At 44.9% G+C, this 26,695-nt stretch overlaps 1 pseudogene; it reads left to right on the plus strand.

The window, feature by feature from the left end:
• The first annotated feature begins 313 nt into the window (after positions 1-313).
• The window catches only part of LOC103651902 (cysteine proteinase inhibitor 12-like), a 47,264-nt pseudogene continuing 20,882 nt past the window's right edge, over positions 314-26,695 (plus strand).

Raw genomic sequence — 26,695 nt, forward strand, 5'->3', positions numbered from 1 at the left:
GATAGCAACTATTTTAGACAAGTGAGCATAGGTACTCTCGATCGATTCCTACACGCTCTCAATCACCGGTCGGGCGACGAAGGTTCGTTAATTTGAATACGGCCCAAAACCACAGAACGTTGGTGAGATTTAAGAAGGCCCGCAGTGCGTTCCGGTTTCACAGCCACGGTCCACTGTCCGCCCCCCCCCCCCCCCCCCCCACCCCCAATTCAGGCCTAGTACAGTATGGGCCGCTACACTGGATCCACTCTAGAAGCCCTTCGGACCTAGGAAAGCCCAGCTCGACCCAATATTGTAGCCGCCGTTGCAGAATGCCGACGCATCTCCGCTTGACATAGCCTGATAGCCTCCACGCGTCCCTGCACGTGTCCCGCAAACGCCCCCGAGGGCTGACGCGTGACGGCAACCGGCCGACCATGCCTGTACCCGTCTTTTCCACTGCTACCACCCGTTCCCTACGCAAGTGCAAAACCCGCACTGAAGCAAACCGCCAGACTTGCCGTACTACTGCTCCTGTACTCCAGCACCAGAGCATGCGTGTTGCCACGCCCACGACTCGACTCGCCACCGCGTCTCTCGCGATCGGAGCAGCCATGGCCATGGTCGGCCACGTCCTCGGCGCGCGTGAAGGAGAACACCGCCGCCGCCAACAGCGCCGAATCCGACGAGCTCGGCCGCTTCACCGTCGACGAGCACAACAAGCGCGAGGTCAGCGGCCTCCCTCGCCTTCCAGTCTCCTCGCCCTCTGCATATGGGTGCTTAGTGATTTGCTTCATTCCTATGATGATTTTGGGTTTTATTGATGCATTCATGTGCGTGATTTTAGAACGCGCTGCTGGAGTTCGTACGCGTGGTGGAGGTCAAGGAGTAGGTGGTGGCCGGCACGCTGCACCACCTCACGCTTGAGGCCATCAAGACGGGAAAGAAGAAGATCTACGCGGCCAAGGTCTGGGTCAAGCCATAGCTCGACTTCAAGAATCTCCAGGAATTCATCCACAAAGGGGAGGTCACCACCGTCACCAACGCCGATCTCAGCGTCAGCGCTAAGAAAGGTTCGCTCTCCCGCCTATGAGATGGTCACTACCGTAATGCCTCCTGCCCTCTAACCGTATAGCGAGTACGGGTGGGGCCCCATGGTCTGTGTAAAGTGCTTTTGAAATGCCTTAATGCTAATTGTTTGCTTTGGATTGAGGAAACAAATCCCAAGAGTAGTAAGAGGGTAAGTGCTGATCTATTTTGGAACGGTGACTGGGCACATCCCATTTGGATTATGAATCCGAGTGGATTCTAAACAGAGTAAATATGGCACGAGTGACCGCTGACAGGTGGTGTCACAACCCAACCAAGTTATTGGGCCCACGTACATTAATTCTTGCTATCAAGGCCTCAGATGGATATGTAAGTGAATCAGATAACTTACCCGGGTACCGAACCATTTGGATTATGAATCCGAGTGGATTCTAAACAGAGTAAATATGGCACGAGTGACCGCTGACAGGTGGTGTCACAACCCAACCAAGTTATTGGGCCCACGTACATTAATTCTTGCTATCAAGGCCTCAGATGGATATGTAAGTGAATCAGATAACTTACCCGGGTACCGAGTTTCGATGAACTCGTTCATTTCCAAGGACCATTCACCCATAGTTGCAAATATTACAATAACCAAACATTAACATAAACTTTAACCATAGGAGTTGAGCGGAAGACTTTACAATACGATAATATACATTAGCAAACCTTTAAGTTTACAAACCAAGAAGTGTATAGGTAGGTTCAAGTGTTAACTTATTACACACCTGGGAAGAAACTCTCTTCCCGCAGCTCACACATAATAAACATAAGTAAAAATCTCCAGCATGAGTTTAACAAAACTCAAACGTGTTAATAGTTTCTCCTAACTTATTACAACACATGGGAAGAAACCCTCTTTCCGCAGCTCACACATAATAAACATAAGTAAAAATCTCCAGCATAAGTTTAGCAAAACTTAACGTGTTAATAGTTTCTCCTGCAGCAATACTGAAAATAAAATATTGAGTACGCAATTACTCAACAAGATTTACCCGACTAAAGAAAAAACTCTCAAGGGTATGCTGGTTTATTAGGAATCATGGTACAACTTATCAATTTCAAAGACTCATTTTGTAGAAGAGCTTACTAGTAGTGGATCCTTATGCCAAACTTTTACTTCACCAAACTTTTACTTCACCAGTTAAATACTTTTCCTGATTTTAGATTTGCCTAATCTAGAGCATTCACTTATCCTACACTAACTTTATTTTAGCAGCTTTAGTTTTACTTGTTAACTACGATGCAGGGCAGTGATCCAGTCTTCATATATGAGAAGTAACGACGATCCGAATCGATTAATACCTATCTGAGGATCTCCAACCACACGACATATGTATCACTTAACCTTTGCATATGTCAACTCGCCACCGGGTTTCTCAAGACCAGAACGGGTTCACGCGACCCGAGAGCATAGTACCCCACCATCCACCCACTTGCCAGGTGGGCACACGTTACTCTCACCATCTCTCCACTCCCAGTGCGTGCGAGCTGTTCTTGTATTGGTCCGGTCGAGGCTAAGCTTACCCATGATGAGGCATGTGGCCAGTTAAAGGGTACTAGATCAACAAGCCTACTTTCGTTGCGTCCTTAATCGACACAGACAGATGACCTTTCCTGCTCAACGTCTAGTCTGACATTAAATTATTTCTGAAAACCTAGTACCTGTCAGAGGCACCCTACTGAAATGATGAGGTCATCAATGCCTTTAATACCTTCATCACTCTAGTCTCTTTTTCTTTGTAAAGACATGATTCTTATATCAAAACATTTTGTTCCTTGTGTATAAGCATACTAAGCACATCTAGCTTTTCAAATCAGGTATCAAGGATAATAATCAATAATTCAAGGAAGTTACGCAACAAAGGTTTAACCATTAAAAATCCTACCACATAACGCATCATATAAGTGATATAAAAGTTTTAAAAGCACAAAGAGGTGGCAAATGCACCGGGGCATGCCTTGATGAGGAGAGTTTGACTCTTCTACAAGGATATTGCAGGTAGGCCTTTAGGAACACCTTTTGTCTGAGAAACCTCAGATTAATGAGTTGACTCCTCTTTCACTTCCACTTCAATTTTCTTCTTATAAGTGCTTTACAAGTCAATTATAAGTATATGAATGCTCATGTAATAATATGCTATGCAAACTCTCACTAAGGGAGAGGTGGAAAGCTCACATAATCTTAGTTAAGCATATGACAATTATACTCATGTTTCTGGGTAATATAGTCTTTATCTAAAGGGATCATATTAAACTTATTTTAGAAATTCAGAGAACTATCTAGTTGGCCAATTTGTTGTTTAACACTAGGTATGACTCAAGTTTGATTTAACCCTAATTTAGTACCAAAGGTTAAGGTTTTAAATATCTATACTTAACTAGTTTTTGGTTCTCTAGTTAAATCAGCCCCAAACATGCTCAAACTTTTACCAGGAGCTATTATAAGGGTATATAAATTTTCTACAAATTTTGATGATTTTTGGACCTATGGTTTTATTTTTAGAATTCCTTTAAGCTTCCCAAGGGTACTTTTAAACAACTAAAAATTTACTTGTTTACAGAAAAAATCCCGGGAATAATTTTATTAGGAATTAAATAATTTTGTGGACTCTATAAAATTGGTTTGGTAATTGTTTGCATTTTCTGTTATTTTTAATGGTTTTTCTTATTCAGTTTACTAATTAATAAAGGAAAACCCTAAATAGTAACTGGGCCAAAACTTGCCCGAGGAGGCCCAGCACGGCAAGATCTCGCGCCCGCGCACGAGGCTTGCGCGCACCGTTCTACTTTTGCACTAGAGACCCTGCTGTTTTAACTAAACTAATATGAGTCCCGAGCACTATTCTCATTACTCAGTGACATCAGCACTTGCATCCCTCTTCTTCCCCCTATTCACAGTTCTCCGTCCACGACGGTGAATACCTCCCCGCCGGCCAACCCTTGACTGGGCTCGCCGTTGGAGACCCTCTCCGGTGAAACTGAGAATACTTACGTGATCCACGAGATAAACTTACTACTTCTCCTAATTTAATCGATCTCAAACTGTCAGGGGCTGGTAGTCAGCGCCCCGGCTTTAGTCCCACATCGGCTAGCCAAGGGGGCCGTGGGCAGCTTAAAAGGGAGAGTCCCCCTCTTCCCATCAGCCTGGCTTTTGGGATGTGAGTGGTGGGCTCTCTTGGCTGGGCCGGCCCACGAGCGCATGAACGTCCAAAGCTGTCGAGTGTGGGCTAGGCCGGGGGTTGGACGCTGACATCTGGTATCAGAGCCTGGTTTGGCCCATGCCTGCCTTGGGGGGCTTCCCAAGGGGGGTGGGATGTCAGGGGCTGGTAGTCAGCGCCCCGGCTTTAGTCCCACATCGGCTAGCCAAGGGGGCCGTGGGCAGCTTAAAAGGGAGAGTCCCCCTCCTCCCATCAGCCTGGCTTTTGGGATGTGAGTGGTGGGCTCTCTTGGCTGGGCCGGCCCACGAGCGCATGAACGTCCAAAGCTGTCGAGTGTGGGCTAGGCCGGGGGTTGGACGCTGACATCTGGTATCAGAGCCCGGTTTGGCCCATGCCTGCCTTGGGGGGCTTCCCAAGGGGGGTGGGATGTCAGGGGCTGGTAGTCAGCGCCCCGGCTTTAGTCCCACATCGGCTAGCCAAGGGGGCCGTGGGCAGCTTAAAAGGGAGAGTCCCCCTCCTCCCATCAGCCTGGCTTTTGGGATGTGAGTGGTGGGCTCTCTTGGCTGGGCCGGCCCACGAGCGCATGAACGTCCAAAGCTGTCGAGTGTGGGCTAGACCGGGGGTTAGACGCTGACACAAACAGTCTAGAACCTCCCTATCCACGGCGACCACGGATAACCGAGCGCCGGTGAGGTGGACTAAGGCGACGAGTACGGTAGAGTTCAATCCGAGGGTATGACAAGCACTAGCGACTCTTCATGTACACGGTGCTCACCTAAGTTCACCCGGAGAAGCAATGGTTTGGCCGGTCGATGTGGACACTACCCTCGGCGGCGTTCACCGGATGACACGACGGCGTTCCGGTGAAAATACTGCGGTCGAATTCAAAAATAAGATTCCGTGAGCACCACCACAACCCTGGGTTCAGAAACATGAGCACATCGAACATGTTACCTTCTTGAATGGGCTGACCACGGGGAGATGAAGAATTTGATGGTTATGGTCACCACAGTCAGAGCCTGCTCGGTGTTCTAGCCTTTTTGGTGAAACAGAGGTTTGGACAAGGTTTGAGGGCTTACCCTAGATGTTTGTGAATGGTGTGGCGCGGTGGAGAAGTATGGAATCCGCTAGAACTTGGGGGATCTCAGTTTGTGTGCTTATATGCCCAAAACAAGGACATCTGTTGCAGCCGGTTTGGATTTCCGTTTGGGGTCATATACAGAGGGTAAAAGAGAGCCAACATGCTCCACTTATCTTCTGCATGACCACCACGTCGAAGAGAAATACAGTGTGACAATGAATACTCCTTCACTGCATGTTGGACAACACCTCCAACAGTTAAGCAGCTGAGTCACCTCTAGATAGTTCTCCAAGTTTTCAGCTGTATCATCAGTAAAAGGAGCTGCACCAGATGGAAAACTCGCCCCTTCGCACGGTATAGCTCTATCTCTACCACCCTTTTACCAAGAAACTACGATGAACTTTAATGGAGAGAGATATTTTCTCTGAGATAACTTTAGACTGTTAAACAGGTGTCCAGCTGACTGATGGACCATCTTCACCCTCTCGTTTTTCTTAATATTCTATACTGACAGGCATATCTCATTTGAATAGATTTGCAGTCTAACTATAGGCCTTTAACTTTACCACAGCCCCCCTAGAGATAAGTACACAAGAATTACTAGTTAGGAGTCCACCAAGTCGTTCCCAACTCACAGAGATTAGTTTCAGAAACCTGAAACCGAGGAAATGTTCAGAGTTTAGCAGTGTACCCTTCTGAGAGGTTTTGTTTCACTTTTCATGTGGAACCAACCCAAACACACTTAAAGGGACTTGTTCATTTATAGACGATCTTCAAATTTGCTCTAAAGATCTCAGTCCAACAACATGTAGAACAGGCACCACACAGTTCCCAAGTTGAGCCAATTAATGAAATTTAGCCCAGGGCACTATTCATCATCTGAAATCTTCAGAAGTCTGACAGCCCATTTTCAAGCACTTCTTTTTGTGATTTTTGTGCAGCACCAAGTCCATCTCCCTTAATCAAACTTGTACTCTAAAATATACTCTACAACTTATCTATAACGAGTATGGCTCCATACTCCACTGATCATCCACAAAGGAACCCCAAAGTTTAACCAATCACACCAATTTTAGTGAGATGAAATGGGACTAAGTCTGAATCTAGATTTAAAAACATTGAACATTTAGATCACTGTTAATGCCAGTTTCATATGGCTTTAGGGGTAGGATCCTTTATCAAAATTGCACACCAACATGTGGTCCTCCACTTGGTTATAATACTCCAAGTCCAGAACTGTAGGATTAGCTACTAATAGATTTCCAAAGTGGCTTTAGAACATAAAAGCTTCAGTTTCAGAAATCACACTAAGTCTGAAATCCAGATTCTAACATACCACCTTTGAGCAAGTTTTACAAACAGTTCCATATGTGTCTAGGGTGGGGTGATTTAATCAAGTTTGTACACCTAATGTAGCTCTACAAATTTGATATAGTGATTATCCTCAAGACATCCATAAATCAAGAGTTATAAGGGTCCAAATACAGCTAGTTGCTAACATTTTCAGGAATCCAAACCCTAGGTCAAAAACTACTGGTGAGCTTTTCTCCACCTTTTGCCATAAAACTTGGAAATCTCTACACATGAAAGTTGTTTGGTATAGAAAACTCTATAAGTTTGATATTTTGACTTTTGGCAAAATATGACCAGATTACAAATTTCACTTTTGGGATCAAAACTGGAGTTCATGAGATGACCTCCCTGCTTATAACTAATCACATCATCACACTTAGAGTTTTCTTAAGCCTTGTAAATGCACTCTAGATTCATTACAATCATAGTGATGCCAATGCACATGATGCTATGCCAAAGTTTAGTTTTAGTAACACCAGGGTGTTACATCCTTTCACCCTAAAAAAATCTTGTCCCGAGGTTAAAGCTCGAGGCTAAGTAGTGGAAAAGCAAACGCGTTGCAATCTCATTTCCTTATTTCTGTTATAAGGCAGGGGGTGTGGGTGCCCCAGTCAGTTTACATTAAGGATAAATTACAAAACTTAAGACTTACAAGACTCTAAAAACTTACGAAACTGATTATTTAGGAACTCCTCAGATTCTCATGTAGCTTCATCTTCAGAATGCTTATTCCATTGCACTAAGTAGAATTTTATAGTCTTTCTGCGGGTAATCCTTTCTTGTTGATCTACAATCTTAATAGGGTGCTCGAAACAAGTTAAATCTGGTTCCAGATCAACATCAGAAACTTCTACCACTTTGTCACACTTGAAGGCATTTCTTAAGTTGGATACGTGAAATACATTATGTATTGCCGAAAGATGTTCAGGTAGTTTCACCTTATAAGCCACGGATCCACACTGTGGTAGTCTCGAGCAGATCTGCCTCCTTGCTATCATTAGCCATCTGGTGACAACCTCCTTTCCTTGGCTCAGGCGAGACTAGCTTAGTCTCCACGTCTTCTTCTAGTGGAGACACCAACTTAATTGTCCTCTTATCACAGTTGATAACTGCCTGGTACTTATCTAGCCAATTCATCCCTAGGATGACATCTATTCCCTGAGTACCCATTACTATGAGGTTAGCGGGAAACTCTATCCCCCTTATTTCCACAGTTACATTCAAGCACACACTATCGACTCGAACTTTACCACCGGCTGAATCAATTTGAATGGGGCTTGACATGTTAGTTATTGGAAGATTATGCACTTCTACCCATGATGCAGTAATGAATGAATGCGTTGCTCCAGTACCAAATAACACTTCTGCAATATGAGATTCAACTGGAAACATACCTACTATCATGCCTGGTGTTTCCTGGACTGCTTCAGCCTCCAAATGGTTCAGTCTCCCATGGTTGTAACGTGTCTGGGCGCGATTGCCTGCTCCTGGCTGAGACACATTCTGCTTCGCTGGGCACTAGGGCCTAGCTGCTGCTGAGCTGCCTTCTTTGGACAATGCATCACCCAATGGCCTTGCTCTCCACAATGGAAACATGCTCTACCTCCTCCTTGCACTAGGGCTGCTTGACTGCTCTGGTTAGTTGCTGGGGCAGGAAGACAAAGTGCCTGCTGATTCTGCCTCTGAAACTGACTTCCTCCTGACTGATTGTTTTGGCGATTCTGCTGCTGATGCTGAGGGTACTGCCTCTGAAACTGTTGATGAGGCGGGCGCTGATTCTGCTTGAACTACTGAGGTGGGTTGCCTGAGAAACGGGGGCGATTGCTACTCCAAGGCTGAGGTGCACTAATCTTGCGCTTGCGATCCTCCATCTCCTTGCGCTTCTTCTCTGTCATGATTGCTTTGTCAATCAGGTGCTGAAATGTGGGGAAGGTATGATTTATCACCTGATAATGCAGGGGATCGACTAAACCTCTCAAGAAACGATACTGCCTCTTGGCATCTATGTTGACATCTTCAGGAGCATAGCGGGACAACTGCAAAAACCTGTCTATGTACTCACCGACTAACATGGGCCCTTTCTTGAGCATCAGAAATTCCTCTTTCTTCATTGTCATTAGACCTACTGGAACATGATATTGACCCAAGTGATGGTGTCGGGGTCGGCGTGGGTGGCGAGGTAGGACTCCCACCAAGACTGAGCTGCTCCCCTCAACTGACGGGGACCATACATAACCTTCTCTCTGTCGTCACACTGAGCGGTGTGCAACTCCCGCTCCACGGTACGCAGCCAATCTTCAGCATCCATGTGGTCAGCAGAGTGAGCGAACACTAGGGGATGACCTCTCATGAATTCAGCACGCTTGTCTTTGGGCATCTAAGGCATCTGCACTTGCATCTGAGGTTGAGGTGGGGGCTGTTGCTGCTGCATGGTGGCCAGAGTCTGACCAATAGTTTGGACTGCCTGAGTCTGCATCAGAAACATTTGTTCTATTGTCATCGGGGGCGGTGGTGGCAACTACTGCTGAGGTGCCTCATCCTGCGGTGCTTGCTACTCCTGCGGTGCTTGCTGCTCCTGCGGTTGTCTGACATCTGCGGAATAGCAATCACACATCAGAACTGATCTTGCAAATCTTGCAGCATAAGAAAAGAGTATAAAATTCTCCCACAATACTGAATAGAGAAGCATCTTCACTGACTCCCAACACAGGCAGACACAACTTCTCAGATAAAGAGAAAAGTAGATTAAAATGCTTCCCAACTAGATAACTAATTTTATTAAAATTAACAGGTAAACCAAAGTGCAGGGGTACCCACACTCTGGCGACAGTAATTACAAAGAACCAAATACATCATAGTTCATCATGACAAACATAAAAAAAATAGGATAAGCAAACTATCCTGTCTAACTAAGACTAAGTGAGAGTAATGCTAAAGCTAAGACTAAGACTTCTATTTTAAACATTAATTACAAGATCCCATGCTGACGATCTATGGTCCTAAATTTATTCTGGTCCTACAGTAGGGGTTACCATAGGCATGGTACCCACGCTGAGGTAAGCGGTACGGGTGCTGAGTCCCGACGGAGGCGGGAGAACCATCCGCTAGGTGACGGCGCTCCGCGCGCTCAGCCCGCAACTGGGCGATCTCAGCACGAGCCCTACTCAGCATATCTAAAGCCTAGTCCAGCTCCGTGTTTAGCATGTCGGCTAGGTTGACTGTGCTGCTCAACCTAGGATTGTCCTCACCAACAGGTGAGACAATCACGCCTCCTGTGCTGTCAGGTGGACGACGGGGGTAATACCTCAAGTCAAGGCCATCGGTCACCCCACCGAACACTGAGTAGTAGTGCGAAAGCGCACGCCCTGGGTCATCTTGTATGGCTGCCTCAGCTGAGTCCCGCTCAGAAATAGAATAATGCTCCGAGCAGACCTCCGCACCCCAGAGACTATCCTCCGGACGACGAACCAAACAAGTCGCCTCCCAGCGGTCCGGGTAAGCCCCACGACTGTGCTGGAAGACAACACAGCGATACTCGATGGACCAAGTGCGTCGGTTGAGTGCCTGACGCAGCAAGGTGTCGAGCGCATCGTGGAAGTGACACCCGCGAGCGGCGTCACGAGTGATGGGTCGAGCAACCCATCCCTTCGGCTCCTGCTCCTCTGAAAGGTCGGTGCTCTGGCTCGAGCTGCTGTTGTCACCACCATCGTCGGGTCTCCTCCAATAGCTACTCCAGCGGCCGGGACGCCCAGTGGTGGTGCAGGGGGCACCTCCAGCGGGGGCACATGAGAGCAGCTCCTCATAGACTCTACCTCTTGCTGAGGCGAGGAAGAAGAGCCCTGCTGCTCCAACTCCTGTCGCCGACGCTCCTACTCCTCGTGCAGGCGGTGGTGCAGCCTCTCCAAATGGCTAGGCTGACCAGCCACCGGACGGTGAAGCGGACGCTCCGCGAGACGAGAAGGCAAGAAGGGAATGACTGACTTTCGTGCTGTGTGTCTAAGACGAGCCATCTACAAAAGACACCGTAAGCATAAGAGTGAGAACAGAACTAGTATGACCAACAAATAGACCATAAAAAAATTAGAAATTAGAATAAAACAAAATTTTTAGCAAGGTATAATATATATAATAAAACATAGAATTGGTCTAGATGACCAACTTTTGAAGGGACACCAAGGTCAATGTGAGAATAGGGGTCTATAATCCTTAGAACGACCATTCTACTCTAGGTTAGCGGTCCTACAGTCATCACGACTTTGATACCACTTATGTCACAGCCGTTTTTAGAAGGCAAACCGAATGCGAACCATGTACGTGCCAGGATCAGCAATTCACGTACACAACAGTTAAATAATCGGACATCATCACACAGTGCTCAAATAATAACATAACAGAGAGTAATAGTTGATTACATCATGATGTACGAGACATCCACATAGTCATTAACAATTATCAAAGTGCGGAAATGAAACGTAGATAAACACGGCCTTCACAGGCAGCCGACTAGGGGTTTGCCGCTAACCCACGCCTAGAACTCATCGTACTCTTGGAACTTCTGAAAGTCCTCCTCTGCGACTTCATCTTCTCCTGAGTAGTGGTTGCAACGTGGAAAACCTGGGAGGTTTGGTGTGTAAAGCAAGGGTGAGTACACATCAACATACTCAGCAATTGTCTCGTTTGGCTGTAGTGGACTAGCTTTATGTGGGGTTAAAGTCAAGTAGTTGCTTTTAGTTTGTCAGGTTATTATTACTAGTAGAGAGCCAGGTTTTAGCATTCACCTAAGTTGTTAACCCAAAAGTACCCTTTCCAAACGAAAAGAATACCTGAAATTATTACCATAATCATAATCATAATAGAAACCAACATTATCCTCATCATCATATGTAAACAAAACATCTTTGATCAATGTGTCTCTAATCAATAGAGCTCCATTGGCCGCTCATAACCGCGAGCATGGCTGATATATCAGTTTCATAACACTATGCAGAGGTTGCACACTTTACCCACAAGCAGTGATTCCCTTTTGCCTCGGGCCGATCAAACCCTTAAACACTACCAAGGTGAATATGCAAGGTTTCACTATGTAGCCCTTACAAAGATTTCCTAAGGCTATAGCCGCCCGTTAGGTTTCCTAAATGTACATCACTCTTTCTCAAGGGGCAATCCACCCTCTGCAGAGCAAGGCGCATACACCGAGCCCCATTGACCGGTGAAGCGAACTACACCTCAGTTCCTCTAATTATTTAGCTAAGTGTGACGGAACCTCCCAAGTTATTAGGCCCACCTACAGTTGTCCTTGTCCAACGGACCTCAGACAACCCTGTAGGTGCCCCTGAATCACTTGACAAGTTCGCTATCTGCTTTTCTTACCTTTCCCAAGAGCATTTCATATAAAGCTTCAAAGGGTGCCATCTTAATGCTTTCTTGATAGCTATTATTATATGAGAACTCCGCTAACGGTAAACATTCGTCCCAATTCTGTGGGAATTCCAGAACACATGCCCGCAGCATATCTTCGAGTATCTGATTTACCCTCTCAGTCTGCCCACTAGTTTGAGGATGATAGGCTGAACTATGGAGCAACTTAGTACCCAGGGAGTTGTGAAGTGCCCACTGGTTTGAGGATGATAGGCTGAACTATGGAGCAACTTAGTACCCAGGGAGTTGTGAAGTGCTTCCCAAAACTTGGCTACAAATTGAGGTCCATGGTCCGACACTATAGTCTTTGGAACACCATGCAGACTAAGAATACAAGCAATGTACAATTGGGCATAGACAGTAACCGGGTGACCTGTCTTGACTAGCAGAAAATGAGCAATTTTCTTAAGCCGATCAACTATAACCCAGATAGAATCATACCCTTTTGCAGTCCTGGGAAATCCCACAATGAAGTCCATGCTTATATCTTCCCATTTCCATGTTGGGATAGGTAAAGATTGTAATGGACCGGCAGTCTTCATATGTATGGCTTTGACGCGTCTACAAGTGTCACATCTAGCCACATAGCGTGCGATTTCAATCTTCATCTTCATCCACCAATAATGCTGTTTCAGATCTTGATACATCTTAGTGCTTCCGGGATGAATAGAATAGCGACTAAGATGTGCTTCATCCAAAATTTGTTGGCGGATTTCTTCATCTTTTGGCACCACTATGCGGTTATTGAACCATACAATGCCTTGATCGTCTTTTCTAAAGCACTTGGCCTTTCCGGCTTCTATCTTCTCATGGATGTGCTTCATACCTTCATCATTCTTTTGTGCGTCAATTATCCTTTGTAGGATGACTGACTCCAGCTTCAAGTGATTTGAAGTCCCCTGCTGAATCATTCCCAGGTTCAGATTTTCCATCTCCTAGCACAATGTAATGTCAGAAGTCCTCATAGTTAAACAATGGCAGGAGGCCTTGCGACTGAGTGCATCTGCCACTACATTTACTTTGCCTGGGTGATAATGGATCTCCAGTTCATAATCCTTAATAAGCTCGAGCCATCGTCTTTGTCTCATATTGAGCTCAGGCTGGGTTAAGATGTACTTCAAACTTTTATGGTCTGTATAAATGTGACAGACATTTCCCAGTAGATAATGATGCCATATCTTCAGGGCATGAACCACTGCAGCTAGCTCCAGATCATGAGTGGGATAATGCTCCTCATGCCGGCGTAACTGCCTTGAAGCATACGCTATTACTCGGCCTTCTTGCATTAATACGCAGCCGAGACCACTGACTGATGCGTCACAATACACATCAAAGGGCTTATTAATGTCTGGTTGAGCCAATACCGGAGCAGTGGTTAATAATATCTTCAATTTCTCAAAGGCTTCATTACACTTTGAAGACCAATGGAATTTAGTCTCATTCTTCAATAGACTTGTGATTGGCTTCACAAGTTTAGAAAAATCTAGTATAAATCGGCGGTAATAGCCAGCTAGTCCAAGGAAGCTTCGGGCTTGATGAACAGTGGTTGGGGGTTTTCACTCCAAAATATCCTTGACCTTGCTGGGATCTACCGCAATCCGCTTGGCAGATAACACATGTCCCAGAAATTGAATTTCTTCCAGCCAAAACGCGCACTTACTGAACTTGGCATATAATCGATGTTCTCTTAAGCGCGTCAATACGATCCGTAAGTGTTGAGCATGCTCCTCTTCATTCTTGGAATATAGTAAGATATCATCTATGAAGACCACCACAAATTTGTCCAACTCGGGCATGAATACCGAGTTCATCAGATAAGTGAAGTGGACAGGAGCATTCGTCAGTCCGAAAGACATTACCAAGTATTCAAATAAACCATACCGCGTAGTGAATGCGGTTTTGGGTATATCCTCGGGCCTGATACGGATCTGATGATAGCCCGACCTGAGATCAATTTTAGAGAATACCCTCGCTCCAGTCAGTTGATCAAACAAAGTATCAATCCGAGGAAGAGGATACTTATTCTTGATAGTGACCTCATTAAGGGGTCGGTAGTCCACGCACATCCGCAATGTTTGATCCTTCTTCTTGACGAAGATGGTTGGACAACCCCATGGTGACGAGCTTGGCCGGATGAATCCCTTTTCAACTAAATCTTGCAATTGGGTCTTATGTTCTGCCAGCTCATTTGGAGGCATCCGATACGATCTTCTAGAAATGGGAGCCGTACCGGGCTTCAACTCAATTACAAATTCTACATCCCTTTCAGGTGGCAATCCAGGCAAATCTTCTGGAAAGACATCTGGGAATTCACATACTACTAGAATGTCCTTGATCTCCGGTATGATGGCTTCATTTATTCTGCCAATTGGTCTAGCTGGAATAGCTATGGGGATAGACAAAAGAATTTCCTCTTGGCCATAACTCAACCTGATTGTTCTCATATCAGTGTTGAGAACTGCCTTATGTTGGGCCAACCAATTCATGCCCAAGATTACATCTATGTCTTGGCCTTTCAGAACAATCATCTTAGTAGGAAAGTCTCGTCCAGCCAATGTTACGGGCACTTGATAAGCCACTTCTTTGGTAAAGATTTGTCCCCCAGGCGAATGTATTTTAAACCCTTCCCTTGATTCAGTATATGGAATGCAGTGTTTCTCCACGAACTTTTTGCTTATGAAAGTATGTGATGCACCTGAATCAAAGAGAATAAGTGCAGGGTGGTTGGCTACGAGGAACGTACCCATCATCACCAGTTCGCCTTCCGGTGTGGTAGCCATTTGAGTGTAATAAACTCGTCCTGTTTTCTTTGTATTCCGGCCCGTAGTATTATTGCCTGCATTTCCCTTGGAGCTTCCAGAACTCTGTTGATTATTTGCTTAATTTTGCCTTGGGTACGAACAGTCTTTAATGAAATGTCTGGACTTCCCGTAGTTGAAGCAGCCGATAGATGAGCTTGGAGGAGCAGGGAAACGAGTGCCAGGGGCACCCGACTGATTTGTAGTAGTAGAGGCAGGGGTAGGACGGATAAACACTGATTGTTTGAATGGGAAGGAGGGTGGGCGTGATGAAGAACGACCCTGATTAAAAGGTTGTATAACTAACCGTTGCCTTTTCTCGGGGCCCTGATTAGGCCTGTTGCCTCCATTCCCCTTGGACTTTCTAGAACTTGTATATTTAGATTCAACTGCCAGCGCGGTGCTGACAGCCCTTCCATATGTGAGGTCGATGCAGGTAGCCATTTTTCTTTGCATCCGATCATTTAAACCCCTCATGAAACAGTTCTCCTTTATGTCGGTTTTGACTTGGTCAATTGCATAATGAGATAAGTGATTAAATTTATTGAGATACTGGTGACAGTATCTCCGCCTTGCTTCAACTTCATGAATTCCCCCTGTTTCATGTGGAGGACTCCTTCAAGTATGTAATGCTCTATGAAGGCCAGCTTGAATTCATCCCATGAAATCTGATGATTGGCCGGCTGAACGGCCACAAAGTTTCTCCACCACGTACTGGCAGGGCCTCGTAGTTGTTGGGCTACGAACAGGGGCTTTTGAGTTTCTGAACATCGAAGAAGCCCAAATTTTTGCTCAATGACACGAATCCATTCATCCGCCTCTAAAGGATCTTCTGCCTTGACGAACAACGGAGGGCGCGTCTCGGAGAAGTCCAAATAAGATGTCTCCCGGGGGCCTTGCGGATAGGCCCACCCGCCTTGTTGTTGAAGTGGTTGGCCTGCCATCTCCCACAGGAAGCGGGTATTTTCTGCTGTAGCGTTTACCAAGGCAGCAATGGCCTCGGCAAGTGTCAGGGGTACTGGAGGTGGATTCGGGGTCGCCTCCCTCCCACAGGAGGTACCATCCCCATCCAGAGCGAGTCCTGGAAGGCATCTGAGGCAAAGAACATTTGGAGCAATAAGATATACCATACAAACCATCCATTTTACATTACTTAAAAAGGTAATGTTACAGACTCGTACTTTATAATAGGATTAAACCCCCTATTACACAATAGTACTACTTCTATACTATACTATTCCTGCTTCCTGTCACTCTTGGTAGCCTCACTGTCGGGCGTAGGAGACCACTCATCGACCAACTTCATAGAGGGAGGGGGCCTGAAAAGGTCCAATTCGCCACCAAAGGCTTCTCCCGCTACTTGAGAAGGTCCGGCTTCTGTCCCGACAGGATCCACAGGTACACTAGGGTGTAGTTGTAAGTACAATACATGAACTTCTTCATGTAGAGTATTACAATAAGCCTGCAAGGTATCAATAGCTGAGCTAAGCTCTTCTACTCGGGCTTTCGCTTTCGCTTCCTTAGCCCAGGCAAGCGAACGAGAGTGAACTGGCCAGTCGAGCGCTAGATCTCGATCTGTGAGCTGATCTTGCAAGCGGCGGATGTCGCTTCTCAATTCATTGATCCTCTCGCCATCCGTGACCCATATGTTATTCCTGCGACGGAGTTCTGTTTGAAGCTGATTAACTTGTGCTTCCAGATCTCCAATCGGATCGTTGCTCCCACTACTACTGTCGTCATGTCTCGAGGCAAGTTGGTGACGAGGTACACCGATCGGCCCGGTCGACTTGCGTGCAGTCTTCCTTGTACGTGGCGGCATCTTTCTAAAGGGGGAATCTTATTAGCATAATTCTTAGCATGATGCATGTGTAATTACGGAATCAACCTTAGTTGACTCAACCTTCTATACATTGCACTCTTCCTATCTGGTCTTTCATATAAACTCTTCAGAGATAGTAGGTAAGAAGGGAAGAAATTTTCTAGATAAGTCTTTAGAAAAATTCTTTTGAAGATGCCTCATAATATCTGCAGAGATGGGCTTCGCTCCGATACCTCCCAAGTCATTAGGCCCACCTACAGTTGTCCTTGTCCAACGGACCTCAGACAACCCTGTAGGTACCCCTGAATCACTTGACAAGTTCGGTATCTGCTTTTCTTACCTTTCCCAAGAGCGTTTCACCCGTCACGCAGACATTACAAATCGGAGATACGAAAATGCGGAAGCGATTACATAAACTTACCTTTATTTTAAAAGTAAGACAAAATTATATATTACAGACCAGGATATAATTAACTGAGTGCAGAGTATTATTATTACAGAACCAAGGGAGGCAAAAACCCCTCCCGATAAGTATCAAACAAAAGTTTTTATGGAGGAACCCTTCCTCCCGCAGCTTTACTCTTGGTTTTCTTCTTTTGAGACCATCTTGGAACAGAAACAACAAAAGTTTGTTGCTTCATCACCTAAAAACAATAGGGAATAAAACCCTGAGTATGGAATTACTCAGCAAGACTTACCCGACTAAAGAAAAGACTCTCAAGGGTATGCTGTCTAGAGGGATTCAAGGAAAGGCTTATCAAGAATCAAGGACTCTGTTTTGCAGAAAAGCTTACTACGAGTGGATCCTTAAAATCCAATTTTATTGTCAGGTTAGGTAAAGTTACCTGCATCTAGAGTTCTTTCTACCCTAGTTCAAGCACTTGACCTGCACTAGCCAATTTCTTAACAACCCTTCATCTTCACTAGTTCTACGTATAAGTCAGTGACCAAGTCTCCATAACCGCGGAGGTACGGCGATCCGAATCGATTATACTCAGCTGAGGATCTCCAATCACACGACATATGTAGCACTTAACCCTTGCATATGTCAACCCGCCACCGGGGTTCTTAAGACCAGATCAGGTTCACGCCAACTGAGAGCACAGATACACCACCGTCCAGCCTCTTGCCACGGAGGGTACACGCTACTCTCGCTATCTCTCCATTCCCATTGCGTGGTGTCTTATTCTGGTCTTAGTCTGCCCGAGGCAAAGCTTACCCATGACGAGGCATGTGACCAGTTAAAGGGTCCTCGGTCAGTAGGCCTACATCGAGACGGTCCTTAATCGACTCAGACGGAGACACTACACCGAGACTCTCTTCTCGTGCAAGTCACCCGCCAGGTCTCAGCTTAATCATTTCAACCCAAAGTTTGGTACCTGACAGAGGTACATCTTTTCCGATGTTGAACCCATCATGGCCATGATGGATCCACCATCAAGTTTAATTTTTAAAAACATCCCTCCCACTTTGCCATATTATCTTTTGTAAAAACAAAACCTTTTTCTTTGCTAGAGCAATACTAAGCATAGTAAAACCTTTTATAAAACAAGGATTCAAAGGAATGTACTCAAATTCAAGGAAGGTAATGCAGGAATTGTTTTAGCAATCAACTCCTATCACCTAATGCATCAAGCAAGTGAGAAAGATTTTAAAAGAGTCAAGGAGGTGGCAAATGCACCGGGGCTTGCCTTGGTTTACAGGTGATTCAGGCTCAGTTCCACAGATGTCAAAATAAAAACAGCTGTCGGCCTCATGTTCCTGGGGTGGTGATGAAGTCTTCTCTCCTTCTACTTCAACTTCTTCAACACCGACATAAAGAAGAAGAACTGTTTCATGAGGGGTTTAAATGATCGGATGCACTGTGCCTCCTACCGACGTGGTATGCATGCGCTTGCGATGCTATCCGTGGCCGGGGATCGTCTGTCGGGTCGCCGTGGCTATAAATAGCACGGTGGTCCACGGCGAGGTGTGACCTTCACACACAGTGAGTTGAATCGAAGCCGAATTCATGTTACCTCTGCCTCCTCCTCTCAAATTAAGTGTGCGCAGTAAAACTAGAGTTCTTTGCGAAGCCGAAGCACCCGCTCCCACCCTCGATTAGCCACCATAGTCGGTGAATCACCGATTTCCCCCAAATCGGTCCGCCGCGCCACCAAGAACAGCCCGCCCGTGGCCAGCCCGCTCTGGTAAGACACTGTCCAATTCACGTATTGTTTTCATGACTCTGCACACTTGTGAAGCTCACTGTGGCGCCTATTTACCCAATTCGGCCATGGTTTGGCGGGAACGCGTGCCCACGAACTCGGTTTCCGCCATGATCGTGGACAGACTGTTCCCAGTAGGGTTTAGGTCAAATAAATGGGTGTTCCTAGATCATCCTAGGTCAGTTATGCCTCTCCGAGGTCAGTTATGCCTCTCCGTTAGTTAGCCGTAGCAGTCATCGCCGGCGATGGCCGGTACGGGCCGCGTCAGAGTCGAACGTAGAGCGCGCCGCGATCAGGAGTTATTTGGGGAAGGAATAGAAGTGTGAGGGTTTTTCTGCAAAGTGTCAGTGACTGTTAATACAGTGTTCTGCCTTCTTCGAGTTATTCAAACCTGCAGGGATTTATTTGCAAAGTCGGCGTCGCGCGCGTGGGCGCGCGTGGGCGCGCTCCTGTTCCCTGTGCAGTTGGGCCGCCTGGGCTGAAATCGGCCCAGGACTGTTCCTTCTTCTTCCTTTTCTTTTTCTGAAAGGACTCCAACAATTTTAGAAAATTGTGGAAAAATCCTAAAAATGTCAACCCAATTTTCCTAGATTCCTAATTTTCCATAGTATTTAATAAAAATAGTTTTATGATTTTTAGGTCAAATGGGAAATTCTGGAGCATTTAAAATGGCCTAAAACATTGTTCCTGGATTTTTATAAAATCAATAGTAATTCCAAAAATCCCCAAACTTTTTATATGAGCTCAAAACATTATTTAGAAGCCTTGGGTAGAGTTTGATTTGATTTGGACCTTGTTTGATAACTAGAACCCAAAACCCTACCCCCTGCCCTTTGAATTCCTTTACTGACTCCGGAAACCCTAGTTTCTCGGAGAACCGTGAAGGAAAATTGTATCCAAGATCTTAGATAATAAACTCTTATTATCTTTGCATTCTCATGAACATTACATGGGCATTCATTATTATGTATGGTTATCTTTAGCAAACGAAGAAGAAGTTGAAGTAGAAGGAGAGAATACTTCACCACCACCCCAGGAACATCAGGCCGACAGCTGTTTTTATTTTGACATCTGTGGAACTGAGCCTGAATCACCTGTAAACCAAGGCAAGCCCTGGTGCATTTGCCACCTCCTTGACTCTTTTAAAATCTTTCTCACTTGCTTGATGCATTAGGTGATAGGAGTTGATTGCTAAAACAATTCCTGCATTACCTTCCTTGAATTTGAGTACCTTCCTTTGAATCCCTGTTTTATAAAAGGTTTTTACTATGCTTAGTATTGCTCTAGCAAAGAAAAAGGTTTTGTTTTTACAAAAGATGATATGGCAAAGTGGGAGGGATGTTTTTGAAAATAAAACTTGATGGTGGATCCATCATGGCCATGATGGGTTCAACATCAAAAAAGATGTACCTCTGCCAGGTACCAAACTTTGGGTTGAAATGATTAAGTTGAGACCTGGCGGGTGACTTGCACGAGAAGAGAGTCTCGGTGTAGTGTCTCCGTCGGAGTCGATTAAGGACCGTCTCGATGTAGGCCTGCTGACCGAGGACCCTTTAACTGGTCACATGCCTCGTCATGGGTAAGCTTTGCCTCGGGCAGACTAAGGCCAGAATAAGACACCACACAATGGGAGTGGAGAGATGGCGAGAGTAGTGTGTACCCTCCGTGGCAAGAGGCTGGACGGTGGTGTATCTGTGCTCTCGGTTGGCGTGAACCTGATCTGGTCTTAAGAACCTCGGTGGCGGGTTGACATATGTAAGGGTTAAGTGCTACATATGTCGTGTGATTGGAGATCCTCAGCTGAGTATAATCGATTCGGAGCGCAGTTACCTGAAGCATCACAATAGACGTCAAAAGACTTCTCAGTATCGGGTTGGGCTAACATAGGTGTCGTGGTTAGCAATTTCTTTAGCTTCTGAAAGGCTTCATTACGCTCTGATGTCCAATTAAACGTCACATTGTTCTTCAACAACCCGGTAATAGGCTTAGAGATTTTTGAAAAATCAGGAATGAATCGACGATAATATCTAGCCTTTCCAAGAAAACTTCGAACAAGATGAATCATGGTAGGCGACTTCCATTCTAAAATATCTTTTACTTTACCAGGATCCACGACTACTCCTTTAGCTGATAAAATATGACTAAGGAATGGAACTTGATCTAACCAAAACTCACACTTGCTGAATTTAGCATATAACTTGTGTTCCCGAAGTCGAGTCAGCACAACCCGAAGCTGAGTGGTATGTTCTTCCTTACTCTTGGAATAAATTAGGATGTCTCATCGATAAAAACCACCACAAACTTATCCAACTCGGGCATAAACACTGAGTTCATCAAATAGGTGAAGTGGACAGGAGCATTAGTAAGTCCGAATGACATCACCACATACTCGCACAACCCATATCTTGTCGTGAAAGCCGTCTTCGGAATATCCTCTGGCCGAACCCGAATTTGATGATAACCCGAACGGAGATCAATCTTTGAAAATACCTTTGCCCCAACAAGCTGGTCAAACAAAAGATCTATTCGTGGCAGCAGATATTTGTTTTTGATAGTTACTTCATTTAGGGGTCTATAGTCAACACACATCCTTAGAGTTTGATCCTTTTTTCACAAAAAATGCAGGGCAGCCCCAGGGTGAGGAACTGGGTCGAATAAAACCCTTTTCTAGCAAATCTTGCAATTGAGTCTTCAATTCTGCCAGTTCATTTGGGGGCATTCTGTATGATCTTCGAGAAACTAGAGCTGTGCCAGGCTTCAGTTCAATAGAGAATTCCGCATCCCATTCTAGCGGCAACCCTGACAACTTTTCTAGAAATACATCCGGAAATTCTAGCACCACTGGGATATTGGCTAACTGTTCAATTACCACACTATAAGCTCCTGCTGGAACTTCTTTTAGAGAGGGCAACTGAATTATCAACTGGCTCTCTCCTAATAGGGTATTTAATCGAAGGGTCCGTCTTTTCGTATCAATGGTAGCTTCATGTTGGACTAGACAATTCATACCTAAGATCACATCTATATCTGGACCTTTCAACACTATCATATTAGTAGGGTAACTATGCCCAACTAATTCTATTGGCACTTGGAAAGCCATTTCCTTTGTAAACAATCGACCCCCATGCGATTGTATTGCCACACCCCATCTCGCTTCTTGAATAGAAATGCTATAATGCATGGCAAAATATTTACTGAGAAATGTATGGGATGCACCAGTGTTAAAAAGTACTTTGGCAGGATGATGGGCAACAAAGAACATACCCATAAGCTCAGGATGTCGTTCTGAAGTCACATCAACTTGAGTATAGAATACTCGTCCAATTTTCCTGTTGTCCTTCCCTTTTGCATTGTTGATAAGAGTACTCTTGTTCTGATTTTGAGAACTGTTGCCTGCTGGTCTCTGGAAATTGGAGTTATTTTGGTGGGGATAGGGACAATCTTTAATGAAATGTCTCGCTTTTCTACAGTTGTAGCAAGGATATTTAGTGCTAGTGGGAGCAGGCAAGCGTGGAACTTGGCTATTTGTGGGTAGGGATTGGCGTTGCATATTAGTGGGACGGATGTAGATAGGAGTTTTAGCAGGATAAGCGGCTTGGCGATAGGGAGTATTGGGAGAGCCGGCTGTTCTGATTATTACCTTTTGACGCTTTGCCAGGTCCTGAGAAGACCCAAATCCTTTCCACATCCTTTTAGCATTTTGGTGCACCCGCCCCTTGTCTTCTACTGCAATTGCCACACTGACTGCTCTGTTAAATGTCAGGTCATACCATGTAGTCATTTTCTTCTGCAGCTTAAAACTCAGACCCCTCATGAAGCAATCTCGCTTTTTACCATCGATGTTCACATGGTCAACAACATAATTAGACAAGTGATTGAACTTTCCGAGATATTGCATTACTGTGTCAGGACCTTACTTTAGCCTAAAAAATTCCTCTAGTTTCATTTGCAAGACTCCATCAGGAATATAGTGTGCTCTAAAGGCTTCCTTAAATTCAGTCCAAGTAACTTGATGTCCTGCTGGTTGGACGACCTCAAAGTTTGCCCACCAAGTGCTGGCGGGACCACGAAGTAACTGAGCCGCAAACTGAGGCTTCTGCACTTCTGTACACTAGATCAGACCGAACTTTTGCTCCATCACCCAAAGCCATTCATCAGCTTCAAGTGGCTTCTCAGCCTTTATAAAAGTGGGAGGTCGAGTCTCCATGAATTCCATATAAGAAGCATTCCTGGTATTGTTTGGAGGTACCCGAGCCCCATATTGATTCTGATTCTGGAGCACTTCACGCAGCACACTTGCATTGTTAGTTGTCACATTCACCAGCGTGGCAATTGCATCAGCTAGTGTTGGAGGGATTGGTGGCGATGGAGGATTAGGATCATCTTCTACACCACTCTGAGATGTGCCAGCCACATCAGATAATCGAATACGCTTAGGCATCTGAAATAAAACAGAACTTATAAATGCAGGTCCATAACCAGGAATATATTACCAAAGCGGAATACAAAATCCTTAGTGGCTACAATACCAAAATTTTCAGACTACTACAGGTACTAATATTACAACAGAGGATACACTCATAGACCTAGTGCCCATTTATTCCTCTACATCAGTGTCTATCTCTGACATACCAGTACGCCCTAGAGAACCACCACCAGGTGCAACCATAGGAGCTGCTTCTTCCTCTAGGTCTGTATCACGCTCACCCCCATCAGCTAACACAACACTACCCTCTGCCTCTGTGGCTCCTGGTGCATCATCGGGTTGCAGCTGGTAATAAAGTTGGTGAACTTCCTCATGCAGCTCATTAGAGTAATCCTCCAGATCATTGTAAGCTAGGACCAAATCTTGGAAACGGCCCCTCAGATGATTCTCACAACCAAAAGCTACCTCCCTGGATCGCATTGTCGCGGCAAGTTGTTTCTTCTGCTCAGCTAACTCCTTCTGAAGCTGCTTCTTTTTCGCCAGCAGCTCCAGAATATGAGCCGCATCAAGGCACCGCTCATTGAAGGACACATTTAGATTCTGCTATAGCTGCTCAGCTGCGACTGGGGTGCATGATGGCTACAGTCTGCCTCCACCTGCAATGGAGGTTTACGACTGCTACTGCCGGTCTCCACTGTACGGGAGGCCAGCTGATGCTTGGGCACGCCTCGCGGTCCAACCCGCATACGGGGCTTCTTCTTAGGGGGAGCCATTCTGAATTTTTTAAAGAATAAAGATAAAAGGAAAAAAGATCAAGGAATTAGTAGGATTAGTAAGAATAATTGGAAACCCACATATATATTCTGATAACCATATAGCTTTAGGGGAAAGCTTTTATTAAAGGAGTTGAATGTTATGATGCATGCTTCGTTTCCTAATCGCCTCTCAACTACTGCCAACATATTTGGCTAGCACGCTTCATGGTGGTGGCAAACCTACTCACTCCGAAGTTCACTAGCCGTAATCCTCTAAGGTTTTGTTAGTGTACCTATAGAAGATTCTATTCCAGCCTAAGTTGTCGGTTAGTGGTTAGTACCTTAAACTAAGCCACCTATTAGTCCTTAACTTACTATAGTACTAACTGCACTTTTACTACCAGACATGTAATCCTAGTTTAGATTTTTCCAAAAATTCATTTGAACTCAATTTCATTTAAAGATATATTCTAACAAATATTCTATTATTTGCAAAAATGTGTGAAAAGCTCTGATACCAGCTGTCACAACCCAACCAAGTTATCGGGCCCATGTGCACCAATTCTTGCCATCAAGGCCTTGGATAGATATGTAAGTGAATCAGTTAACTTACCTGGGGTGCTGAGTTTCGATAAATTTGTTCATTTTCAAGGACCATTGACCCATAGTTGCAAATATTACAATAACCAGACATGAACATAAACTTTAACCATAGGAGTTGAGCCGAAGACTTTACAATAAGATAATATACATTAGAAAACCTTTAAGTTTACAAACCAAAAAGTGTATATTATTACATGCCCGGGGTAGGTTCAAGTGTAACTTATTACAACATCTGGGAAGAAACCCTATTCCCGCAGTTCACACATAATAAATATAAGTAAAAGTCTCCAGTATGAGTTTAACAAAACTCAAACGTGTTAATAGTTTCTCCTACAGCAACAATGGGAATATAACCCTGAGTACGCAATTACTCAGCAATACTTACCTGACTAAAGAAAAGACTCTCAAGGGTATGCTGGTTTATTTGGAATCAAGGTACAGCTTATCAAATTTCAAAGACCCATTTTGCAGAAGAGCTTACTAGTAGTGGATTCTTATGCTAAACTTTTACTTCACCAGTTAAATACTTTTCCTGATTTTAGATTTGCCTAATCTAGAGCATTCACTTGTCCTACACTAGCTTCATTTTAGCAGATTTAGTTTCACTTGTTAAGTACGATACAGGGCAGTGATCCAGTCTTCATATCCGAGAAGTAACGGCGTTCCGATTCGATTAATACCCAGCCGGGGATCTCCAACCACACGACATATGTAGCACTTAACCCTTGCATATGTCAACTCGTCACCAGGTTTCTCAAGACCAGAACGGGTTCACGCGACCCGAGAGCACAGTACCCCACCATCCAGCCACTTGCCATATGGGCACACGTTACTCTCGCCATCTCTCCACTCCCAGTGCGTGCGAGCTGTTCTGGTATTGGTCCGGATGAGGCTAAGCTTACCCATGATGAGACATGTGGCCAGTTAAATCATGGGTATGCTTAGCCACATGCCTCATCATGGGTAAGCTTAGCCTCGGCCGAACCAATACCAGAACAGCTCGCACGCACTAGGAGTGGAGAGATGGCGGGAGTAACGTGTGCCATCTAGCTAGCGACTGGATGGTGGGGTACTGTGCTCTCGGGTCGCTTGAACCCGTTCTGGTCTTGAGAAACCCGGTGGCGAGTTGACATATGAAAGGGTTAAGTGCTACATATGTCGGGTGGTTGGAGATCCCCAGCTGGGTATTAATTGATTCGGATCGCCGAACTTCTCGGATATGAAGACAAGATCTTCGAACCACATCGTAGATAACAAGTGAAACTAAAGTTGATAAAAGGAAGCTAGTGTAGGACAAGTGAATGCTCTAGATTAGACAATCTATATTCAGGAAAAGTATTTAACTTGTGAAGTAAAATTTTGGCATAAGGATCCACTACTAGTAAGCTTTTCAGCAAAAATGAGTTTTTGAAACTTGATGAGCCTTACCTTGAATACTTTTAAAACCAGCATAACCTTGATAGTCTTTTCTTTAGTCGGGTAAGTCTTGCTGGGTAATTGCATACTCAGGGTTTTATTCCCATTGTTGCTGCAGGAGAGACTATTAACACCTTTGAGTTTTGTTAAACTCGCACCAGAGACTTTTACTTATGTTTATTATGTGTGTGATGTGGGAAGATGATTTCTTCCCAGATGTTGTAATAAGTTAGCACTTGAACCTACCCCGGGCATGTAATAATATACACTTCTGGTTTGTAAACTTAAAGGTTTACTAATGTACATTATCTTATTGTAAAGTCTTCCACTCAACTCCTGTATTTAAAGTTTATGTTTATGTCTGGTTATTGTAATATTTGCAATCATGGGTGAATGGTCCTTGGAAATGAACAAGTTCATCGAAACTCGACACCCTGAATAAGTTATCTGATTCACTTACATATCTATCCGAGGCCTTGACGGCAAGGATTGGTGTACGTGGGCCTAATAACTTGGTTGGGTTGTGACAGCTGGTATCGGAGCCTTTCACACATTTTTGCAAATAATAGAATAATTGTTAGAACATA

This window comes from Zea mays, chromosome 3 (assembly GCF_902167145.1).
Source record: "Zea mays cultivar B73 chromosome 3, Zm-B73-REFERENCE-NAM-5.0, whole genome shotgun sequence".
NCBI classification, from domain to species: domain Eukaryota; kingdom Viridiplantae; phylum Streptophyta; class Magnoliopsida; order Poales; family Poaceae; genus Zea; species Zea mays.